A 23,586-nucleotide genomic window follows, 5' to 3' on the forward strand; every position below is an offset into this window, starting at 1 on the left:
CTCAATTTATGTGAGGAAAACTTGCAGCATTAAAATAAAATATACTTTGTCTTTACCAGAAAAAAAAAAAAAAAAGAAGCAACTAGCACCCAGCTGATTACTGGTGGCTTAGAGCAGGGGAAAATAAGAGTTAGCAATCACGAAGAGGAAGATGAAGAAGATGATGAATGCAGTGCTTTACACATTACAATGTGCCCTCCATATAATAATCTGGTAAGGAAAATGTACTTTCAGCCTCATTATAAAGATAATGAAACTAAGACACATTTTTAAAAAGTTATCTGATCTGCCAATATCTCATATTAAGTATGAGTCAGAATAATAACTAGAAGCTAGATAAACTGATAACAGTTGTTTTACACTCACACCAATGTTAACCCTCTCTCAGATGTTTCTGTACCAATTGCTTTATCTTGGTTGCTTTACCATATACCATGGGCTAGTTTTTCTTTTTGCTTGGTTTGATTTGGTTTGGTGAGGAGGGAGGGAGGGAAAATACTGGTCATCAAGTTAAATACAGTAACTACAGATGAACACCCTACAACAGACAAAGCTGCTTTGAGGTTTTGAATGACGTCCTATTGCTACTCCAACTTTGCTAAACCCATTACAGCAATTTGGTGAGACTAGTAGATGCTTGGTGCTGCTTCTTCTCTTCAAGTCCTTAAGTTCTAAATCTACAACTGAAAAACAAAGGAACTTTAAACTGAAGGTCCATCACTTATGAATCACTTTGTTAATCACATTAAAAAACAAGAAAATGATATTTTAAAAATCTCACATTAGTGAAGACAACAAATTTATTGTGTTGGTCACAATATGTACTTCCTGTGCACCAGGAATTGTACTAGGAGCTAAGAATAAAAAGAAAGGAAAAACATAAAATCTCCTGCACTCAAGGAGCTCATATTTAATGGGAGAGATATATAAAAACTAGGTAGATACATAATACATATGTAATAAATGAGAAGCAATCTCAGGGGAAGGCAGTACTAGCAGACAGAACTGAGACAGGCAACTGCCAAAGCCTGAAACTGCACCTGGGATTTAAGCTGAGTCATGAAGAAAACCAAAGACAGAGGTGATGGGGCAGCACGTATTAAGCATGGGAGACAGCAAATGCAGAGGCAAAAAGGTGGGAGGTATGTCGTATTATGTTCAAGAAAATATAAGTAAGCTGACATGGCTACCCAAGAGAGTTTGTGAAGCGGGGTAAGATATAAGAAGACTTTGAAAGGCAGAAAGAAGCCAGATTCTGAAGACCTTTAAATGTTATACAGAAGACTTTATAGGTGATCCTGGAGACAGAAACTAGAGCTCAAGGAGCAGAGGGTGACATGGTGAGACTCAGACTTTATAAATCACCTTGACAGATAAGTGGAGGATGAAAGTGTAGGGAGAGATACGAGGCAGGGAGAAGAATTAAAAGGTTATTGTAGTAATGCATCGTATACAAATTATTATCAAAAACAGAGATGTCATATTGCTAGAATACTCTTATGAATTAAATATATTCAATGCCTAAACCAGAGAAGGATAAAACACAGAAGGAAAACTATACACTAATATCACAAATGAACATCAATTTCTGAATTTATTGATAATTATGTGACTTTTTCTTTTTTAAATATGATTATGTTTATTGTTTTTCTAATTTTGAGTTATTCTTGAATCCCTAATATACAAATCCAATTTGGTCAAAATAAATTATTTCTTGTATTTTACAGTCTGTTTGACAGAATTTTGTTTAATTTTGTTTTTCATTTGTCAGGATTTTGTTTAAAAATTTCCAGACTATGGGTGGCAGAGCCAAGATGGCAGGGTAGAAAGACACATGTACTATAGTGCTTCCCCCACAGCCCACAGAAAACCTGTAAAAAATGACTCAACAAATTCTAGAGCAGCAGAAGCCACAGAACAACAGAATGAAAGAGGTTTCCAGCCAAAGGTAACCTGGAAAGCCGACAGGAAAGGTCTATCTCATGGGATGCTGAGCTGAGCGAGGTCCAGCCCTGGCTGCACAGCACTGGGAGGAACTGGACCTGAACAGACCTCCAGGAGAGAATTCCCAGCAGGGAGGGTCCCAGATCCTCAACCCATAAGCAACAAAGAAACCTCCAAAGGTCAGTGTGGGAGGGCTTTCCCAGTTGGGAGAGGGAGAACAGTTCCCCCAGCACTGGCCCCAGGCAGAGGCAGCAGGCAGCTATGTGGAAGCAGCCTGGGTTCATTGTCCAGGCAGCTCAGCTTAAAGTCTTAAAGCAGCTGATCTGAATCTCAGCCCTCAGTGGCCACCCTGCCCCCACCCAAAGCCCCTGGGGGAATAGAGTAGTTGATCTGAATTTCAGGCTTGAACACAGTACTGGGGAGAGGAGGAGCACTAGGACCCTCCTTTTGACAAAGGATTCAGAAGTCAATTAACTGGCTAGGAAAAGGCCCAAAAAAGCGGAAAAAAATAAGATCACAGAAGGTTACTTTCTTGGTGAACAGGTGTCTCCTTCCATCCTTTCAGATGAGGAAGAACAAGACACACTGTCAGAGGAAGTCAAGGCCTCTGCCTCCAGTACCTCCAAAATGAATATGAAATGGGCCATAGAAGAGCTTGAAAAGTCAGCAGCCTGCTAAAGGAGAACCAAAAAAATGCTGAAGAAAATAACACCTTTAAAAATAGGCTAACTCAATTGGAAAAAGAGGTCCAAAAAGCCAATGAGGAGAAAGAGGCTTTAAAAAGCAGTATTAGCCAAATGGAAAAGAAGGTTCAAAAGCTCACTGAACAAAATAGTTCTTTAAAAGAGAGAATCGAGTTCAGGGAAACTAATGGCTATAAGATAAACCAATAAGTTAGAAAACAAAACGAAAAGTTTGAAAAAATAGAAGATAATGTGAAGCATCTCATAGGAAAAACAACTGACCTGGAAAATAGATCCAGGAGAGACAATTTAAAAATTATGGGACTACCTGAAAGCCATAAGCTTTCATAGCCATAGCTTCATAGCCAAAAGAGCCTAGACATTATCTTCCATGAAATTATCAAGGAAACCTGCCCTGATATTCTAGAACCAGAGGGCAATAATAAATATAGAAAGAATCCACAGATTACCTCCTGAAAGAGACCTGAACAGAGAAACTCCTAGAAATATTGTGGCCAAATTCCAGAGTTCCCAGGTCAAGGAGAAAATATTGCAGGCAGTTAGAAAGAAACAATTTGAGTACTGGGAAAATACAATCAGGATATGAATGGAAGAGATTAGATAATGGGGAATAAAAAACAATGGAACTGAGTAAAATACTAATCAATAAACTAGAAAGCCTTGATTACTTAAGGAAGAACTCAATGTCTTAAAAAAATGACTGGAAAAACTGCATGGTAGCAATTAGGCTTAGACCAACATCTTATACCATAATCCTAAAATACATTCTAAAAGATTATATGACTGTAATAATAAAGACCATACTACTAAAAATCATACTACTAAAAATCTGGAAGAGAAATAGCTATAGGAAGGAGACATTCTTAATCAAACAAAAGATGGAATTAATTACAAAAGAAAAAAAGATGACATTATATGAAACTAAAAAGCTTTTACAGTGAGAAAAATTAATGTACCTATAAAAAGATATAAAGTAGTAGAATGGCAGGAAAATCTTCATAGGAAATTTCAGAACTTGTTATCATGTGCATGTGTATAGACCAACAATTATTCCCAAAAGATCAAAGGATATAAACAAAAGAATTGCAAAGTGATGTTTCATCTCAAGCCCTGAAAATTGGTAAAGATGGCAATGCTAAAGGGGTTGCAGAAAGAAAGGTACACTAGTGCATTCTGGGGAGATTTGTGAATTGGTAAAAAAAAACATTTTGAAAAGCAATTTGGAATTATGCAAATAAAATTATTAGTATATGCATACCCTCTGACCCAGAGATTCCACTACTGGCCTAATACCTTCAGGAAACTACTGATAAGAAGAAAGTCCCAATATACTCCCAAATATTTATACAAGTACTATTTGTGATTGTAAAAAAGTGTAAACAAAGGAGATGCCTATCAGTTGGGGAATGGCTTACAAACTGTGGGGAACGAATGTACTGGAATATTACTGTGGTGTAAGAAATGATTATGTGATGAACATAAAGAGGCAAGAGAAAATGTGCTTGAATGGACACAGAACCAAAACGATATATACGATGACTATAAGAATGTAAATGAAAAACACACATGCATGCATGCACACACCCCCCAAAACAAGGCAAATGCTGCAAAATTATAAAGAACAAGGATAGCTTGAAAGAAAAGATAAGAAACGATCATCCCAACCTACCCCTTCATGGAGCTGGAAGGTCCACAGGTGTTACACGCTACACATGTTTTGGAGTTTTTTCAAACAATTGACTGACTATGCTAATTTATTCCTCTTCTTTTCCTGTCTTAAAAAATATTTGTTATGTGTGATGGCTCTCTGAAATGGGGGAAAAAGGAACACTGGGAGATACCATGCTAATGTCATAAACAAAAGACATTAATAAAAACTTCTTTTCAAAAAAATAGTCCACAAAAGAAATAAAGCAAGTCTAAACTAAGGTGGAAGCTGAGTATAGAGAAGATGTATCAGTCAGTCAATAAACATTTATTAAGTGCCTACTATGTGCCATTTATTGTGCTAGGTACTAAAGATTCCAACACCCCTTCCCAAAAAAGGCAAAAAACAGTCCCTGCCCTCAAGGAGCTTAGCATCTAACCAGGGAGACATAATGCAAACAAATATACAAAACAATCTATATACAGGATGATTAAGAAATAATTAAAAGGGGGAAGGTATAAGAATTAAAAGGGTTTGAGACAACAGAAATATTGCTTCCAGAAGAAGATGGGATTTTAGTTGGGACTTAAAGGAAGCCAGGGAAGCTAGAAGGAACAAACTAGGAAGGAAAGCATTCCACACATTGTAGACAGAGAAAATACCAAGAAAAGAGATGGAATTGTGGAAAGCCAGGAGGCCAGTGCCACTGGATTGAAGAGTATGTATTAAGGAGTAAGGCATAAGAGGATTAGAAAGTAAAAGGAGGCTAGCTTATGAAGGGCTTTGAATGCCAAACTGGCAGTCAGAGAGGATTTTATGTTAGATACTGTAGGCAATAGGGAGCCGGTAGAGTTAAATGATTAGGGGATTGACCTGGTCAGACCTATGCTTTAGGAAAATCACTTTGCTAGATGAATGGTGGATGGCTCGGAGTAGAAAGAGATTTGAGGAAGATAGACCTACTAAAAGGCTATAGTAAAAGTCTAGTTATGAAGTGATGAGGGCCTGAATGATAACGGTGAAAATGTCACAGGACAGAATAGGGCGCATTCAAAAAATGCTAGAGAGGTAAAATCAATATTGTTTGGCAATAAATTGGATGTGGAGAGTAAGAAATAGTGAGGAGTCAAGGATGACACCTAGGTTGTGAAAGTGACACATTGAGAGGATACTGTTTCCCTCTATGATAATAGGGAAATTAGGAAGAGAAAGAATTTGGGGAAAAGATAATAAGTTCTACTTTGGACATAATGAGTTTAATATGTCTACTAAAGATCCAGTAGGAGAAGTAAAAACAAGAGAAAAAATATGAAAGATGTACTAGTGAGAAAGTTGAGTAGGCTGTAAACCTGAAAGACCAGATACATGACAGGGAAATTGGCAAGAAGGGGAGGTTTTGGGGGAAAAGATATTGAGTTCTGTTTTGAACATATTGAATTTGAGATATCTAAGAGACTTCCAGTTTGAGATGGAAAAGAGCCAATTGGTGGTATACAAATGTAACTCAGGAGACTAGATCTAGATAGACAGATCTAGAAATTAGTAGCATAGAGAAAACTCAACTCATGGGAGCAGATGAGATTATTAAGTAATAGAACATAGCAAAAAGACAAGAAAGTCCAGTACAGAGGATTAGTGATACCAAAGATAACTCAGCAAAAACACAGATGAAAACTAGCAAAGGAAACTTAGGAATACTAGATTGGATAGATGAAGTGGAAGAAATAAAAGAGAGATGTGTGACCAAAATCTATAAGACAGAGTATTCAAGCGAAGGAGCTAGTCAACAGAGTCAAATATTAGCGGTCAGGAAGGACTACGACTGAAAAAAATGCCCATGACTTGGGGATGAAGAGTTCACAGGTAATGTTAGAGAGGGTACTTTCAGATGAATGATAAGATCAAAAGCCAAACTGCAGAGGATGTAAAGAAAGCAGGAAGACACTGATTTTTTTTAATGCACTTTCACATTTTTAATCTTAACGTATTGCTACAATATTCCTATAAAGTAGTTTTATTCTCATTTTGCATCTCGTAAACTAAGACTCATTCAGTACATTCAAGGGGAAAATGATAAAAGCAAGTTAGTATCCTAGACCAAGCAGAGCACTTGAAGACACTTGAAACAAGAAGATGATTAAATGAGATACCATCTCTGCCCTCATCAATCTCAAAATTTTCAAGATTCATTATTTTCCCTAAAAACATTCATGAATCCTTACTGAATAATACACCTCTCCATCAAAGAAATGTTTTTGTTGGACAAAATCTAACCGACTTCTAGAATACTATACAATAGAGGCATTTACCAAAATTAAATCACTTGGGCAATCTTGTTCCCATTCAATAATACATTATATTTATGTTAGCCAAATGAAAGTAAAAGAAAATATAAGTTCTAAAACATACGCATAATTCCAAATTACTTTAGATAAAAATAGATCATCTTGCAATATCTATAAATTAAAAAGAGGGAGCTTTATTTGCAGTATTTTCTAAAATAGGTGGTGCAATGGATAGCCTGGTCAGGTCTGGTTTCAGGAAGACATCTAAGTTCAAATCTGGCCTCGGACACATAGTTATGCGCCCTAGGCAGGTCACTTAACCCTTTTTGCCTCGGTTTCATCATGTGTCAAATGAGTTAGAGAAAGGAATGACAAACTACTGCAGTATCTTTGCAAAGAAAACCCCCAAATGGAGTCACAAAGAGGTGGATATGACTATAAGACTGAACAAGAAGAAAGGAAAACAAGAACATTTTTTAAAATGAATTTTAATCCAAACCTAACACTAAATAAAATCAGCATTTTCATTGGCATATTAGAAAAGAAACAAAAGAGAACTCTACCTGACTGATCAATATTCTGTAGAAGCATTTGAGATATCTAAGAGACTTCCAGTTTGATCAATATTCTGTAGAAGCTGCTTTTCTTTTAAAGTATATCCTAAATTCAACCTGTAGTTTTCCAAGCAACCTTGTTTGTGCTTCTTTCTGGGCTCCCTTCTGTTCTCTTCCTGGCATTTCTTTTTTTTTTAAGAAAGCCCAATAGCATTTCCTTTCTTCTTTGTTGTTATCTTATGCCTTAGAGACCCCAGACTCCCAGCCTCCACAGTGCAGATGATTCTCAGATCTACTTATTCATCCCTTACTTCTCTTCTGATTTCCAGTCTTGCTGCCCCAGAAGCCTACTAGATATCTCAAACTGGATGTCCTCTAACATCTTATACTCAACATGTCCAAAACTGAACTCATTATATTTCCCTGCTAGCCTTCTTCTCTGCATAAATTCCCTCTTACTGTAAAGATCACTGCCATGCTAACCTCCCAGTCATCCAGGGTCACAAACTAGATAGCATCCTGACCTCTTTGTTCTCTATATCCAATCCGTCACCAAAACACGCTGAAATAACCTTTGTCATGTCTCTTCTACACTTATCCTTTTCTCCTCTAACACGGCACCACCCTAGGCCCAAGCCTGCATCACCTCACACCCTAGAAGCTTACCACCCCCTTTAAAAAAAATGTATTCAGTGCCCCCATGGAAATCTTTTTTTAATCCTTTAACATTTTTTAATATTCATGAATTAAAAATATAATTTTTTTGAAATGACATCTTAAATATAATAATTTATTAAAAATTTGTGAGTTTTTTCTTGCATTGAAATTTTGATGATGCAATATTGGATCATGTAACTGTGTAGTGGTCATTAAATACATGCCAATGCATGCTGGACAATGTGATGCACTCACCTGCTAACACCTGCTTCAAAAGACCAGTCAGTAGACCTGACCACTGGTCAGCTGTAACTTGCATTTTGTGTGTTTATTTGGAAAATAATGTGATCACTACAACTTTAATTCTGTTACACAACAGATGAAACATGTACAAACAGCTTTTAAAATTTTTCTTCTCTTCTCTTCTTTCCTTATGCTTTCACTGCCCCCTTATTTTTATTCCCTCAAATGCACCTGAGGCTATCACGCCCCCCCATCATCCCAGTGCTCCCCCAGGGGGTGGTATCACCCACTTCAGGAACCTCTGTGTCGGCAACTACTTCAAAAGCCTTTTGGTTAGTTGCTCTGCCTCAAGTCTCTCCCCACTCCAACATAGGTCTGATCATGTCATCCCTTTCTTCAATAAACTCTGATGGATCGCTATTACCTCTAAGATCAAATATGAAATCCTCTGATTGGATTTTGAAGCCCTTCATAACTTCACTCCTTCTTCCCTTCCTAGTCCTCTTACGCTTTATTTCTCTCCATATATTTTATTTAGGTGCTCTATGACCCAATGACAATGGGTTCTTTGCTATTCCTCCATTTCCTAACTCTATTCTTTTTCATTGGCTGTCCATCATGGAAATGCACTTTTTTCATCTCTGTCTCCTGGTTTCCCTGGCTTCCTTCAAGCCCCAGTAAAAACTCCACCTTTTAAAGGATTCTTTCCAGATCCCCCTTCATTCTGGAGCCTTCCCCCTTCGTGATTAGCTCCAATCTAGCCTATCTACATGTAGCATGTGCACTGTTCTTGCATGTTGTCTCCACCATTAGACTATGACTTCCTGAAGAGCAGACTTTTTTTCTTGATAACCTCCAGTATTTTGCAGTGTCTGATACATAGGAGGTAATTAATAAATGCTTGCTGAATGAATTAGACTTGACTTGTTAGTAATTACTACTAAGTATTCTTTTTAGTAAAAGTTGAAAAAAATTTATATGAAAATAGCATTTGAAGGATAAATTTACTGATACTGATAGTCTTTTCTGATACAACAGAATCTCAACACAGTTTTTTGAAAAGTATGATAACTGATTAATGGAAAAAAGGATGTGTCATTTAAGTAGAATGGAATTAATATTGACCCTTATATTTGAGAAGTTTTTTTTTAATCCCTCCATGTTCATATTTATATAACCTTTTATGGATTACATGCATTACACTGTTTGATCCTCACAACAATTCTATGAGGTGAAATCATGCATTACTGTTCCTTTTTACGGACTAGAAATCTAAGATTCAGAGAGCTTAAGTAAAGCTAATAGTGTGGTAGAGCTGGGAAATCTACCTAAGTCAAAGGAGCTTGTAAAGTATTTTCTTTCTCTTGTACTAGAGCTGCCCCATAGCCCCACTTTTATGTGACACTAGACCAAGACAAAAATTCCTGTCACTTGAATGAAAAAGAATTATGAGTGACTAAAACTTCTGGGTGTTTTTCCTCAGTGAGGCAGAGAATTTGAAATCAAATGATTTGGGTTAAAATTGGCCAAGTTATTTTATTTCCCTGGAACTCAGTTTCTACCTCTGTATAAATAAGAGGACAGTACTCTTTAAGTTTCTGGCATTGTTTAGGGGAAGCTTATTAGGATGCCCAGATAGTCTGCATGTACATTTATGTCATATTTTACTTAATGATCAACAGAATGACATTTTTATATTAGTAGTAGAAATTCATGAGCCCAAAAGGTATTCTTTTGCTCACCATTTTTACTATTTTATAAAACATAATATCTAATCAAATTCCATAGCGGATAAAAAGGGAAGTTAAAAATCTATCCACATAAAGTAGAAAGGCTATAGAAAACTGATCATGCTGAGAAAACATTAGCCTTAATTGTTTTCTCTTTTACTCAACGGCCAAATGTCTAAAATATTTCTAATGTGATTTTTTTTAAGATCTTTAAATTCCATGTAGTTCAATTATTCTTTTCTAATTTTGCATTATGGTATAAATTTTTCTTCAGATAAAAAGCAGTTTGGGAAACACGGTGTCATAAAGAATGGATAACAGAGGGTCAACTTTGGAATCAGGAAGCTTGGGAGATCAATTCTTGTCTCTCAGTGCCCTCCAAACAAACCTTTAAACTGCAAGATAGAAATGAGTTATTAAAGTGCATCAATAGAAAGAATTTCCATACAAGAAGTACCTTAAAGAAAAGAAATCAAAGGTCCAGATTTTTTAAAAGATTGCTTCAGTTTGGTTTTTCTACACAATTTGCATTTCTATGCGCTCATTTAAAAAAAAATTTTTAAGCACATCCAATGACTGCTTGTCTTGTGAAGTCATAGAAGACAAACCACAAGTAGTTAACAGCCTTGTAACAATGACAATTGTATTTGCTTTGCTCTACTAGTCTAGGCAAAGATGAACATGACAGGCAAAAATCAGGACAGGTAACTTACTTCCTCTCTTTTTTACAGAACTACTCCGTTCTATACAGACCCCATAATACTATCTGAAGCCTTCCAAAGTTTGTCCTACACCCCAGCACCTCCTCCCTACATCCTGTAAACAGCCATATGTCAACATCAGAACTTAACCAACCTCTTTAACTAAAAAAAAATTGGCAATAATGGATAACCATTCCCAGAGTAATATAGTAATATTACAATTTAATAGCAACTACAATAATGTATTATTATCCCAGTGTAACACTGTAGCAAAAAAAAAAAAAATTAACCTTAGGCAGATTTAAAAGAGTTTCGATCCAGAAATAAGGATACCACTGTAGACTGCTGTTCAGACTATATCTGGACTACTAAGTTCTGAGGGCTACATTTTAGGAAAGACTGGAAGGCATCTACAGAATTAAATTGCTGAAGGGCCTAGAGTTCATCCCATAAGAGGTTCATCTGAAGAGCCTAAGGTGACTAGCAAGAAAAAGAGAGGACCCAAAGAGTAGGGAAGGAAGGGGAAAAAGAGACAAGGGCGTAAGAGGTATCTTAAAGTTCTAAAAGGTCTGTTATTGGAAGAAGGATTAAATTATTTCTGCCTTATCTCTGAGTACAGAATCTGAGTAATGGGTAATGAGTACAGAATCTGAGTAAAGGCAAATATAGGGCTGAAGATCTTAAAAAAAAAAAAAAAGCTTCTTATCCATTAGAACTATTCAACAGTGGAATAAGGTGTCTTTGGGGTAGAAGGTTCCCCCTCCAGGACTAAGTGGTAGAAGGGACTATTTTTTTTTCTGGTGTGGATTAGACTAAACTTCCCACTGAAATTCCTTCTGACTCTGAAAGTTTATATGCTTATGTGAGTCCCAATGAATGAATTACAGGCAATTTAAGATCAAAGAAGTTAATTATCTTCTGCAGTGTCACACAATTAAGTGGCTAGAAAACGGAAGCATCAGAATTAGAATCTAGCCTTTCTGAGACATTGTCATACACATACAACACATTACAGAAAAAAATTTTATTACCAAATCATTAGCCTTGTTTGTTCCCAAAAATGAAATGCAGTATGCACTTTCAGAACAAAACATGACATATGAGGACCCCCTAACTGTGATATGATGATACAGGATAAAGAATGTAGTCCTCATTCTGCATTCACTAGCTCTACCAAAAATTCTGAAAACAGTATGCATTACTTTAAAAGTGATTGTTTCCACACAAATACAAAGATAAACAGGCAAACTGCTGAAGTTTTCCAATTTAAAAGTTGACAGAGCTACTTCTAGCTCTTAAGTATAGGCTTCCATATCACAGTACCTGAGATGAAATTCTGTTATAAAATAATACAGCACCTCGCCAAAGTGCATCATCTAAAGATACTATCATCTGCAAAACAGTTTCAAATTGCAGACCTCAATAAACACAAATATTCAAGTTGAAGACAATCAACTCAGATTAAATAGGTCATAGTAGACAATTATTTTGAAATCCTTTTAACTCTAGGACTAATGCCCCAGAAAACATTTAAAATAATATCACAAATATTTGACTACCTAAGATCCAATTATCAAAATATGTTAGATAAAACAGCATATGTCATATATTATATAACATTATAATGTCACATACACATAGGATCAAAATAATTCCTGACATCCTACCTAATTGTAAAAAATTACTTAGCACTACTACTAGCACCACCTCCCATTTCCTATCTACTTTAATGAGTTGGCTTCATGAAAATTATGTGATATAATGGAAGGAAGCAACAGATTTTCTGTATCATTGCAACGGTTATATAATATCTCTTTCAACAGGTTAAAAACCATATATTGTAGCAATAACATTAAATGTTCAAAATTCTTAAGTAAATTATACATGCTAAAAATATTGTTAACTGTAGATACCTCAATTGGGGAAAACTTAAATAAGAAAAACTGGATTTAAACAGAAGGGACTATTTGCTTTATAAGAAGCTTTTTTTTAATCCAAAGGATTCATAATAGGACACTTCTAAAAGTTTAGCTCATCTAGAGTATTTAAAAAGTAATTCAATTTTTAAAATTCTGACTGGCACACATTTAAAGAGCAAATGTGTTATATTAAAAGATGTACATCTGTGTTCTGAAAAACATCCAAACTGTAATAGTTTGGATGAACTTCACTGAAAAATACTGTAAGGATATTTAAATGTAAAGAATAAGGTATTACTATGTAAATAAGAATTTCCATGGAAAACAACAGAACAAAATACAATGAAGTGAACAAATTGAATAATTTTGATCTAGCAACATTTTTTGTTTTGTCTATAACACTGTAGGAAATAAATGGGATATGGAGAAAGTCTCTCATTTCTTTCTGTTTTATCAAAAGAATGGGCTATATCAAGGACATGCATAGCCAACAGAGAATACTAACATGGTTATAAAATTAACGTGTTTGGATTACTTCACTTGAGAAACTTAATTTAATAGTTTTAATCATAACCATAAGTCCCTGTTCCCACGCATTAATAATGTTCAGGAAATGAGGCATAGTTTGGTATCAACTTCCATGCTAGTTATGTGCCATATATGAATTCTAGAAAATATTAACAAAACTATATTAAGACTTTTGAAAAAAAGAATAAAATAAGAATCTGTGAAACATGATTGTAATTAGAACAAGTATATTTTTAAGTAATATCAATATTTGGGCGTATTTGATAATTTGAAAAAAATGCTTCAAACATGAATTTTCTTCCTTATTTTAACCCTTCCCCACACTGCCACTACTACCGCCCATATACCCAGCCCCACTGTGCCCTTTGCCACTTTTAAAAATTGTTATTTTTTTTCCCTGTTGCTTTCTGGGCTATTATTGAGCATGAAGAAATTCATAAACCTTGGTGTCTTGATAAACTTCAAATGAATCTGTAGTATATACCTGAATACAATAATACTGAGCAGAATACTTGTATGTTTCCCAAACCTACTTCTTAGAGTGAATGCATTTTGAAAATTCTTCTATCCTTTCATTGCATTTCTGCATATAGTACAAAGTTTCACAGAGGAAAAAAATAAATAAATGAATGAAAAACAACTAAGACATAAGCTCATATTAGTTCTATCCTCACAGTCACTCACTTATATATGAAAAAAAATGTCCTCATTGGATATATCTATGATCCAATGATCCAAATTAAAAGAAAAAATTGAAAAAGAGGGGAAAGTCATAAGTTAACTGTCTTCTCATTCTACACAATCAAAATGTTAAAAGTTTTAATGATCTAAAAAAATACCTCTTTTTAAAAGAATTAATGAAAGTGCAGGTCAGTTCTATTATCCTTTTAAATTAATTTTAAAAATCCTGATCTTTTAAAATTCAGAAGAATTATGTATATGTAAAGTATTCTATAATTACTACAAAAGTATTAATTAACAGTTCACAGATACATAAGTAGTTAGATGAGGGAATAAGCCATCTACTGACTATAAATATAAGTTAGAAAAATCATTTTCTTGGCATTTTTGTAACTGCATGATGTTAGATGGGTCATAACATTAGTACTTTACTTTGAAAACCTAATAATTATTAACATTTTTAATTTTTAAGCTGACTATTGACTTTGTAATAAATGGGTATAAGTTCAATCTTATAGTCAATTGCAAATCTAAAATTTTTTTGAGTCATACTGACCATTAACATTAATTTACAGACATATTCTGAGACTTGGCTTTAACAGTACTATGAATTATCTCACTGCTTAAGATGTTATATAATGTCACAGTTCCTCACAAGTTAAACATATATAACTTGCTACCCTCTTGGATGTCATGGACTACTAAATAACATTAGAGTGACTTGGCATCCTTAAAAATCACTACGGCTCACTATGTGTACCCTCTAGTGTACTAAGTAGCATAAACTCTCAAAACGACATATAACATTTTTCTTCAAGACTTTGAAAAGTCCGTCTCTACCAATTTAGGTTCCAGTCCTTTGATTGTATTTTCCCATCAATATCCCATAAAAAAATCTTCTCAACATGCTCAAGTAGTGTATCTTGTTATATCAATTTCGTTGTGAAGGATATCAGTGCCACTCTGGCAGCTTAACTATCACCCCATGGTCTCAATAAATAACAAGTTCTTTCTGATAAATAAAAACTTTCTGATAAAAAAATCCACTTCTTTTTGATGATGGTAACTTATAGGCAATACATATAAGATAAACATTACAAAAGATAGTATGTGGGATGTGACAGAAGCCAAATGAACATTTCTATAAAGGAATTCACTGGAGGATTTAAAATGTTGACTTACTTAAAATACCTACCTAGGTTAGAATGAATGCTTTGACTCATCAAAATTTCTACTTATTCATTCACTGATCCAATATAACTTCAAATTAAGAATATATGAACAACAATATCAATTTTTCTGTACACATTAATAAAAATCACCATATCTCATATAGAGCTGAGACAAATAGTAGTAATGAAAGCATGTTTTTAAGTTACAATAATAACTTGTGCCATATCCTAAAAGCAATGCTTCCCAAATCCACTCTCCATTTATATTTAGCTTCTGTTCTAGGCATGAGCAAAGTTCACCCAGTGCTGTGATTAATCATGTTCTGGACCAGAACCGAGTTTCATATAGATCAATTCTAGTAAACTGAAATGAACAAACATTTATTAAGCCCCTATTATAAACAGAACACTATTTTAAGTACTAAAAGATACTAAAATTTCAGATATAACAAAATTTCTAGCCTCAAAAGCCTCAATCTAAGAATATGATACATACACAAAGAACAATAATAAGTATATGTCAGGGTTTTAAGGCAAATGCCAATGTTGTTATTTATTAATGCATCATTTCTGACTGTGAAGATCTTAGAGAGTTGCACTAAGGAGGTTACAACCAAGCTGGCATAGAAAAGAGGGATGGGAATGCCATTTTGGAGGGTTGGGGGAATGGGGCATTTATTACAGGCATAAGCAATAAACAGTGTGAGCAACGGTAAAAAGGGATCAAAGTACAGGGTGCACAAAAGGCATAATCACTATGAGAAGAATATGGGAAGGAGGGTAATATGAGACAAGGCAGAATAATGCCAAATTAAGAAGGGCCTTGAATGCTAAGCTAAAGCACCTAAATTTTAGGAATCCACTGAAAGGTTTTGGAAAAAGAAGTGACAAAAACTGATCTAAATATAGGTAAGATTAGCCAGGCCCCAGCTGAGGGTTAAAAATGGAGCAGGGAAATTATGGAGGCAGAAAGACCCATTAAGAGGCTGCTCCAATAGCTCACTGTCATTTGTTTGTCCTTCGTTTTCAAAGAGATCAATGACATCAGAGGGTGATGTCTTGATATTTTTCTCCAGTCATGGAAGTCCAATGGTAAGACAAGATGGCTGGCAATGGCCTGGGAGGCAGTGCTGACATTGGAGTCTGATGTCTAACCAAGCACTAAGCCCTCCACAGTGCCTGCTTTAGCACCTTCACGGCTACTGGAACAAATTGTTCTTATCTGCCCACTCTGCTGGGGGACGTCTTCATGTCCTTGGAAGTGTCACTCCCCTAATTCACTGATGGCTTTGGCCCATCTGCTGAGGTTGTTTACATTTGTCTGAGCACAGAATTCTTGGAGCCACAGGTCAGTGTTGAGTGCCACGTAGATACCAAAGGAAGATGAGCAGCCCTGGAAAAGACTCAGCAAGCCCTCACAACACAGGTCCTAGTCCTCCTTAAATACCCAAACATTAACATAAGACTTAATACTGGAAGGGATATGAGAGATTATTTGTCAATTCAACAATTATTGAGGAAACTGAAGACTAGAAAAGTTAAGTGACTTCTCCAAAGTCATAGAACTGGTAATAAGGTAGTGGTGATAGAAAGATGGAAGCAGATGCCAACAGTGCTGTACATAGAGATTCAAATGGAGTTAGAGTTTTCAAAAAGAGCAAATTATGTTGCCCCTGACAGTGCCTAGAGGATAGCCAAGTGGTAATGTCTTAAAAACAACTTAAGATAGGAGTTCCAAAGAGAGGTTATGGTTGTAAACACATTTTGGGGACTCATCAGCAGAGAGGTTATATTTGAAATCATAAGAATAATAAAGGTGATCATGAGCAAAGATGACAACCATGAAAAGAACTTTGAAGGAAGATCTGTGTAAGGTATTGGAAAAAATACAAAGACCCAGAGAAACAGGGAAAGTACAATTAAAAGAGTCTAAAAAAAATCCAGGAATGTGGTATCTCTGAAGCTAAAGGAAAAAGGTGAACTTACAAGGAATAAACTAACAGTTCAAGAAGGATATTGGCAAGTTTCCTCCAGAGGAGGAAAAGCAAAATCTTTAAGTTGCATGAGTTCACATTAAATGAGGATCAGGAAAAAGAACTGGATGAGTTTGGCCTGGAGAAGAGAAGATGAAAGGGTGACATAGTGACTATCTTTAGAGAGTGCAGTGGCTATCATTTTTCTCTGGTTAGCCTCAAGTCAGAATTAGGAGCAATGGGTAGAATTTAGAGAGACAAATTTAGGCTTAGTATCAGGAAAACATTCCTAACAATTAGAACTATGAAAAAGTAGAATGGGTCCCAACTATCTTCATCCCTCTTTAAAGTGTACTCCTGACTCTCACAGACTTTATATACAATGCCCCAGAAACCTTTCTGCCCTAGAAGCTCAATCCATACCTGGAAGTACTCCTCCAACTATGTGGCCTCCTCTTCTCTCCTACAAGAACCTCCAATTTAAGGAGGTCCCCTGGTTCAGCCATGTCTTCATTCCACTCCAAGATGCCTCCTGACTCTCTTAGGCTTTCTCTACAAAGACCCCAACACTGGGTGCCTCCTTTTCAGCTTCCTTTTACCTATTATTAGCCCCATTAGAACATAAGCTTCTTGAGGGCAGACACTGATTTACCTTTATTACATATATTAATCCCATCATTTAGCACAATGCCAAGTATACAATAAGCTCTTACACATGTATTAGGCACTTACTACATGTCAGGCACTGTGCTAACTGTTTTATCTCACTTAATTCTTCCAACAACCCTGGGAAGTGGGTACTACTATTATCCCCATCTTATAGTTAAGGAAGAGGTTAAGTTACTTACTCAGGGACACAGAGCTAGTAAGTACCTAAGGCTGGATTTGAATTTAAGTCTTCCAGACTCTATGTCCATCTACTGTACCACTAGTTGCCTCAATAAATGTTTGTTGACTCTGGAAGTGATAGGGTCCCCGACCTTCACTGAAAATCTTAATATAGAGGCTGGATGAATACTTGTTGGGGAGACTGTAGTTAATGATTCCTTTTAGAGTTGGAAGAGATTTCAGAAGTCATTGGGTTCAACTCTAAAATTCTGTGATTCTGTGACAACTGTTAAATATTTCAGAGACCTCTGGAGACAAGACCAAGAAGTCATTGGGTTTTACAGTTAAGAAGTCTATGAAACTACATATAAGAAGAAATAGATACCTTAGACTTAGCCAAATTAGGAAGAAGAAGTGGAAGCTGCAAAAGGCAAATTTAGGCTTGATATCAGTATTAACAGTGTGAAAAACTTCAGAAATCTCAGGTGGATGAGGACTGAGGAGTCATTGTATTTTACAATAAAGAAGCAGGTTTTCATATAATACCGATGGCAGAAGTCAAATCTGTCCCATACTATGAAGTACAGTCACGTGCAATTACTTGAGAACTGCCTTACTCTTCATTTAAACCACAGCCACAGACACCTATGACCCACTAGATGAAGTTCCTCTAAGGAAATAGATCACTATGTAGAGGTTTCTTCATTCCTAGCTCGTGAACATTTATCAATTCTTCCTCCTGAGGTCACAGTAATACACTGACCCATATTTTTTTTCATTAGTACAGATTAGTACTGTCATACAGTCATGACTGGCATGATGTTGCTAACTAAAGTTATTTCGCAATACATTACTAACAATATCAGACTTCACCCTGACATCATGAAATCATCATAGAGTAACCAGTTTAATGATCCTTCATCCAAGATCCAGTAAGACCAGAATCCCCACATCTTAATACTCCACTCAATTCAGTCTCAACCAGACTTCTCTCCTCTGTAGCTAGCCTCACAGAATTACCCAATCCAGATTGCTCTTGAGTTGAAGTAATGCATGTCTTACCCTCTATCCAGGAACAAATATCCCTGTATTGCTCTTCTGGCAGTAAATATCCCCACCCCAGTTCCAATAATGTTTTTTGAGTTGTAATGTTTTTGTAGGTACAATTTGATCTGGAATACTGATAAAATGTTAGATGGAGCATGCCTGCACAAAGAAATACTGGTTTCTACCCCAAATTATGACTACGAATTTTTCTGATTACAAAAGCTGAGTTTATAATCAGAATTTTTTTTTTATTTCCTGATCATGCAATTCCATTTCAAACTATTGACAATTTATATGAACAGTTCCATACTCTACACCTCTCCAGCTTGATAGTGTCTGTCAGAACCTGAGCTCTGCTGGCATCAGCCTAGAGAAACTAGGGTCAAGTCTGTGCCATAATGAAGCAATCAGCAGAAACTAAGTGGCAATCCAGTAGACTTTACATGTTCAAGGAGTTAATATACCAGTTGAATCGTTTGATAGGACAAATTATGATATAAAACCAGAAGTGGGAAAGCCACAGAAATTCTTATAGTTATGGAAACTGCAAAACAAAAAAATACAGTATTGGTCTTAAATGGGAGGGATTAGAGAGTTGAAGGACACATGGAAATCTTTAATTTTAATGACACAATGCAATAATCAATTTTTGGGTAAAATATTTATGATAAATAATGACAGAAAATAACCAATAACTCATATTAGTACACACCTTAAATATCATAGAAGTAGTTAAAAAATCATCTGATTATTAATCACACTATCTATTCAGTATATTTCTCAGCCATGTTTATACATGGGAATTATAATTACAAGGAGGACTATTTTAAATAACTATGATATGCACTTCACATTTTATATACTGCTTTCTTTGGATACCCACAACAACCCTGGGAGAAAGGTAAGGCAAACATTATATATTAATGTAGACTCTGAGGCCCAAAAATGTTAAATTATTTTCCCAAACTGGTAAGTAAAGAATACAAACTCAAACAAAAGTCTTCTGATTCCAAATGTACTGCTTTTTTAAATAACAATAAGGAATATAAAAATGCGAAACTGATCACTCATGTCACTAAAAGATTCTTTAACTTGCCAAGGAGCTATCAAAGATTTCCTTTAAATGGAATTACCTTAACGCATTAAACTGTTGCTTGATTTCCAAAAATTCTATTACACATAACTGTAATTTAGATTCTTTAATTTTCAGAAACACACATTGTATGACCATATAGTATACATCTATTTAGACCTTATTATCATTATCATTCTAAGCCACAAAATCTTCCCTCTCCCCATTTAAATTGTTCAAGAAAAAGAAATAAAATTTTAGATGCTCAATACTAATAATTAACAATGAGACATAATTTAATCAAAAACATTTTTAAATAGTGTATAATATGATATTTTATAAGTATCACTAAGTTGCTTTCTTTATTATTTACATTTTGAACTGGTATTCTTTTAATAAAAAGTTTTTGTCCTCTTAAGATGTTTCCTTGTAAGGCAATTTTAAAACTGACAGTTACATGAACACATCATGTAGGTACAGGAATTAGACCTGGAATGAAAAATAAAGAGGCCTAAAAACTTCTGAAAAGTCAATAGGGAAAAATCTTATGTACTATTAATCAGAGTGCTCCCAAATAATTATTTCTTACATTATTTTATGATCTAGACAAACTTACTCAAACTGGTTTAAAGCAATAGAATAAGTTTTGAACCCAATATATAGTATCACAGAAAACATTATAGCATTAATCACCATAGTTCAATGATTTCCCCAACCAAAATATCAAAGCAAAATAGCTGTCAAAGACATAAATTAAATCAATTTCAAATTGAACAGAAAATTATTTCCTATTTTCCAAAGGTACTGATTTGGAGTGATCTTAAACCTCTGGAAAAGAATTCCTCAATTTTCAAAAATTCTGAAGCCTAATTACAAGTAATTATAGCTTTTCATTTTCAACATGATGAAATAATTTGATTCTTTTTACAAGAGGTCTGGTTTAGCTCAAAATAGACAAGTGCTTCTGCACTGAGTTAGTACACAAAGACAATACGGATCATTCTCAATAGAATCAGGGCTACATGTTGGCCATAAATCATAAATGCTATATTGAAGCAAGAATAGTTTGTGTGTTCTACAAATGCCATTCATTCATTCATTCACACATGAGAGAGACAAAGTAAATAGAACATTGATAGCTGTGCCTTTAAAATGAGAATAGCATTGGGGGGAGGGAAACACCACCACATAATCATGATCTTAAAATTCACTTGAAAAGTGTGCTTCTGATAGAAAACACTGGAAAATAAAAGCCTTGCTGATAATCTATTAAGATACAGCCTGCCTCTCTATATACACTATCCAGCAGTGAATAATATCTAAATGTTAGTTGTTGCTCAGCTCTGATAACTTCTTATTTTAAAATAATCTGATTTCTTTAAGGAAAATAAAATGTAATAAGCCATGAAGTATGTTCTTAATTTTTTCAAATGTGCACAATAAAAAAAAAATTAAATCAAAGAGTTAAGTCCAGAGTCCCTGATACTTATGAATATCTTACAACCTCAAAATTTGCAGTGCTGCACATTTTTTTCCATCTCTTGCTTTCCAAAGTGCCCTTCTGCTGATGACTCTCATTGTCACTGATTTCTTGTATGCTATTAGAACACAGTATCCAATAAACTATACTTTCTACCTTGACCTCACACACCTGGTCACGATTACACTTTTGGAACGCTAAACTATTAGTTTTAGTGAGGTCACACCAATACCAACTACCCAAATAACCCTGAAAAAAAGATACCTAGCTCTGTATGTATACTCAGGCATCTGTAAAGGAATCCATCATTCATTTCTTTAATACTATTTCCAAACTTCCTACATAAAAGCGATAATGTGATCACACTATTGACAAACATGAAAGTTATAAGAATGCTTATTATAATGTTGGTCTATCCAATACAGTTTAGGGTTGTTTTGCTAAGAGCCAAGGAGAATTAGGATATATTGGAACATGGAGTTTCACTTGTAAAAGGTAAAACCAGACTTCCATGGGGAAGTTATACTGATCAAACAATATTTTTTTTCAATCTTATTTAAAGAAAACTATTAGTAAAGGCAAAATAGGAGGACCCATAACTTGAAACACCAAAACAAACAATTTATATAATAATACAATAGTCATGTTTTAAATAGGTGAGCTTTTGCCATAGGAAAAAAAAATTCACCTATTACTTCCAAAAACAAAACACAATTGGGTAAGCTCCAAGGCAAAGTCAATCTTAGACAACTACAGGCTACAAAAAATCATGTACTTTTATTTTAGCATTAAACAGCTCTCATTCTATCAAACTCAAAGCACTTTTAAAAACCTACTTGAACTAGAAACACCATCCTCTAAGGGTCTACATATACTTGAGCTATCATTTCAAAAAAATCATTAAAAGGAAAAGATGAAACATTAACTTCTCCACCACTGAGGAAGTTCCCAGTTCATTAACCTCTTGATTTTCTGATGATGGATATCCAAGTGACGCTCAATCTGAACAGAGGGAAAGTTTTGATGAGACTTTGGATTTTTAACAGTTGTAGAACCAAGTATTGCTATATGAAGGCCATAGATTTTTAAAAAAGTATTTCTCTTTCCTGTGCCATTTCTCCAGTGTCTGTCACAGAAGATTAGTGATAACAAATCCTCAGAGAGCTTGGCAGAACGGACAGAAGATAGGCCTTGGTGTCAAGAAGCCCCAGGTTCAAGTCGTACCTCTCATACATACTGGATCTATGACCCTGGGCAAGTCACTGAACCTCTTAGCTCTCAAGACAACTCTCTAACACCATGAGTTCCAGAAAAGGTGCTAATCTGTATTGAAAGCAGTAGTTTTGTTTTGTTGTTTGTTAGTGTTTTCAATAGGAATCTATATTAACGAAATGACAGCACTAGTCCCTATCCCTATCCCTGATAACTGATACATATAATGCCATTCAGATTTACAAAATCCTTTACATACACATACCACCACCAACAACAACAACAAACAACAGCCAGCAGCAGCAACAACAAAAGAAACAATTCCCTGTGAGAAAAACAGTATTACCAAATATTACCATTCCCATGTTACAGATGAGGAAATAAGAGTCTGAGAGAGGATGAAACCTATTTATATTCATAAAAGCAGTAAGTACTAGAGGCAAGATTTGAATTCATGTCTTTTGGCTAGAAGTATAGCATTCTTATCCACTATGACAAGCTTTCTCTTATTTAATAAATTAATAGTTATTTATTAATTCAATTAAACCAACATTTATTAAGTGCCTATCTGCAGAACAATGTGCTAGTTACTAAGGAGAGATTTAAGGAGAATGAAGACATTATTCCAGCCCCCATGAAGTCTATATTTGTCAGAAGTATTATGTCCTGAATATTATAAATGTCAAAGGTTTAAATCATAACGGATGATATAATCTCTCCTATCTGCTATCTCTTTTGAGAGTATTTAAGCCCGACTTTCACAAACTTACATGGTCATGTGGTTCCAATGCATTATTATAAACACAATATATTTCATACTTTTCATACCTTACTAATTTAGTTAATGCCATAAGTCTTTAAGTAAGCATAAACATAAGCAGTTGCTTCTCTTCAAATGATTTTCCATAACCTGAAATTTTCTATAAAGTGGTTGTATTCTGAAACCATCTATTTAGATATGTTTGGGTTTTGGAAGTAAGGCAAATTTCCTTATAGAATAGGCTAACTTATTAGACATGACTTTACTGAATTTTTCTAAGAATACAATCTATTAAAAAATCCATTTTTAATCTTTAAAAAATGGAAAATTTGTAACTTTATTTAATCTGGCAGTAGTATTTTTCTATAATGGAGGGAAATTTCCAATCTGACAGGAAATACAGAAATATCTTGTTGTGGATATAAGTCCTTTTTAATGGACTATTTCT

The 23,586-nt window shown here is 35.0% G+C and overlaps 1 protein-coding gene and 1 long non-coding RNA gene across 6 annotated transcripts in view; one reads left to right on the forward strand and one right to left on the reverse strand.

The window, feature by feature from the left end:
- Positions 1–23,586, reverse strand: part of ZNF407 (zinc finger protein 407) — a 609,391-nt gene that overhangs the window by 457,393 nt on the left and 128,412 nt on the right. The window lies entirely within an intron of this gene.
- Positions 10,426–22,503, forward strand: LOC140500959 (uncharacterized). Its single transcript, XR_011965990.1, has 2 exons — positions 10,426–10,469; positions 22,290–22,503. It is a non-coding gene; the product is annotated as an uncharacterized lncRNA (long non-coding RNA).

Source organism: Notamacropus eugenii, chromosome 4, assembly GCF_028372415.1.
Source record: "Notamacropus eugenii isolate mMacEug1 chromosome 4, mMacEug1.pri_v2, whole genome shotgun sequence".
In the NCBI taxonomy this organism is placed as follows: domain Eukaryota; kingdom Metazoa; phylum Chordata; class Mammalia; order Diprotodontia; family Macropodidae; genus Notamacropus; species Notamacropus eugenii.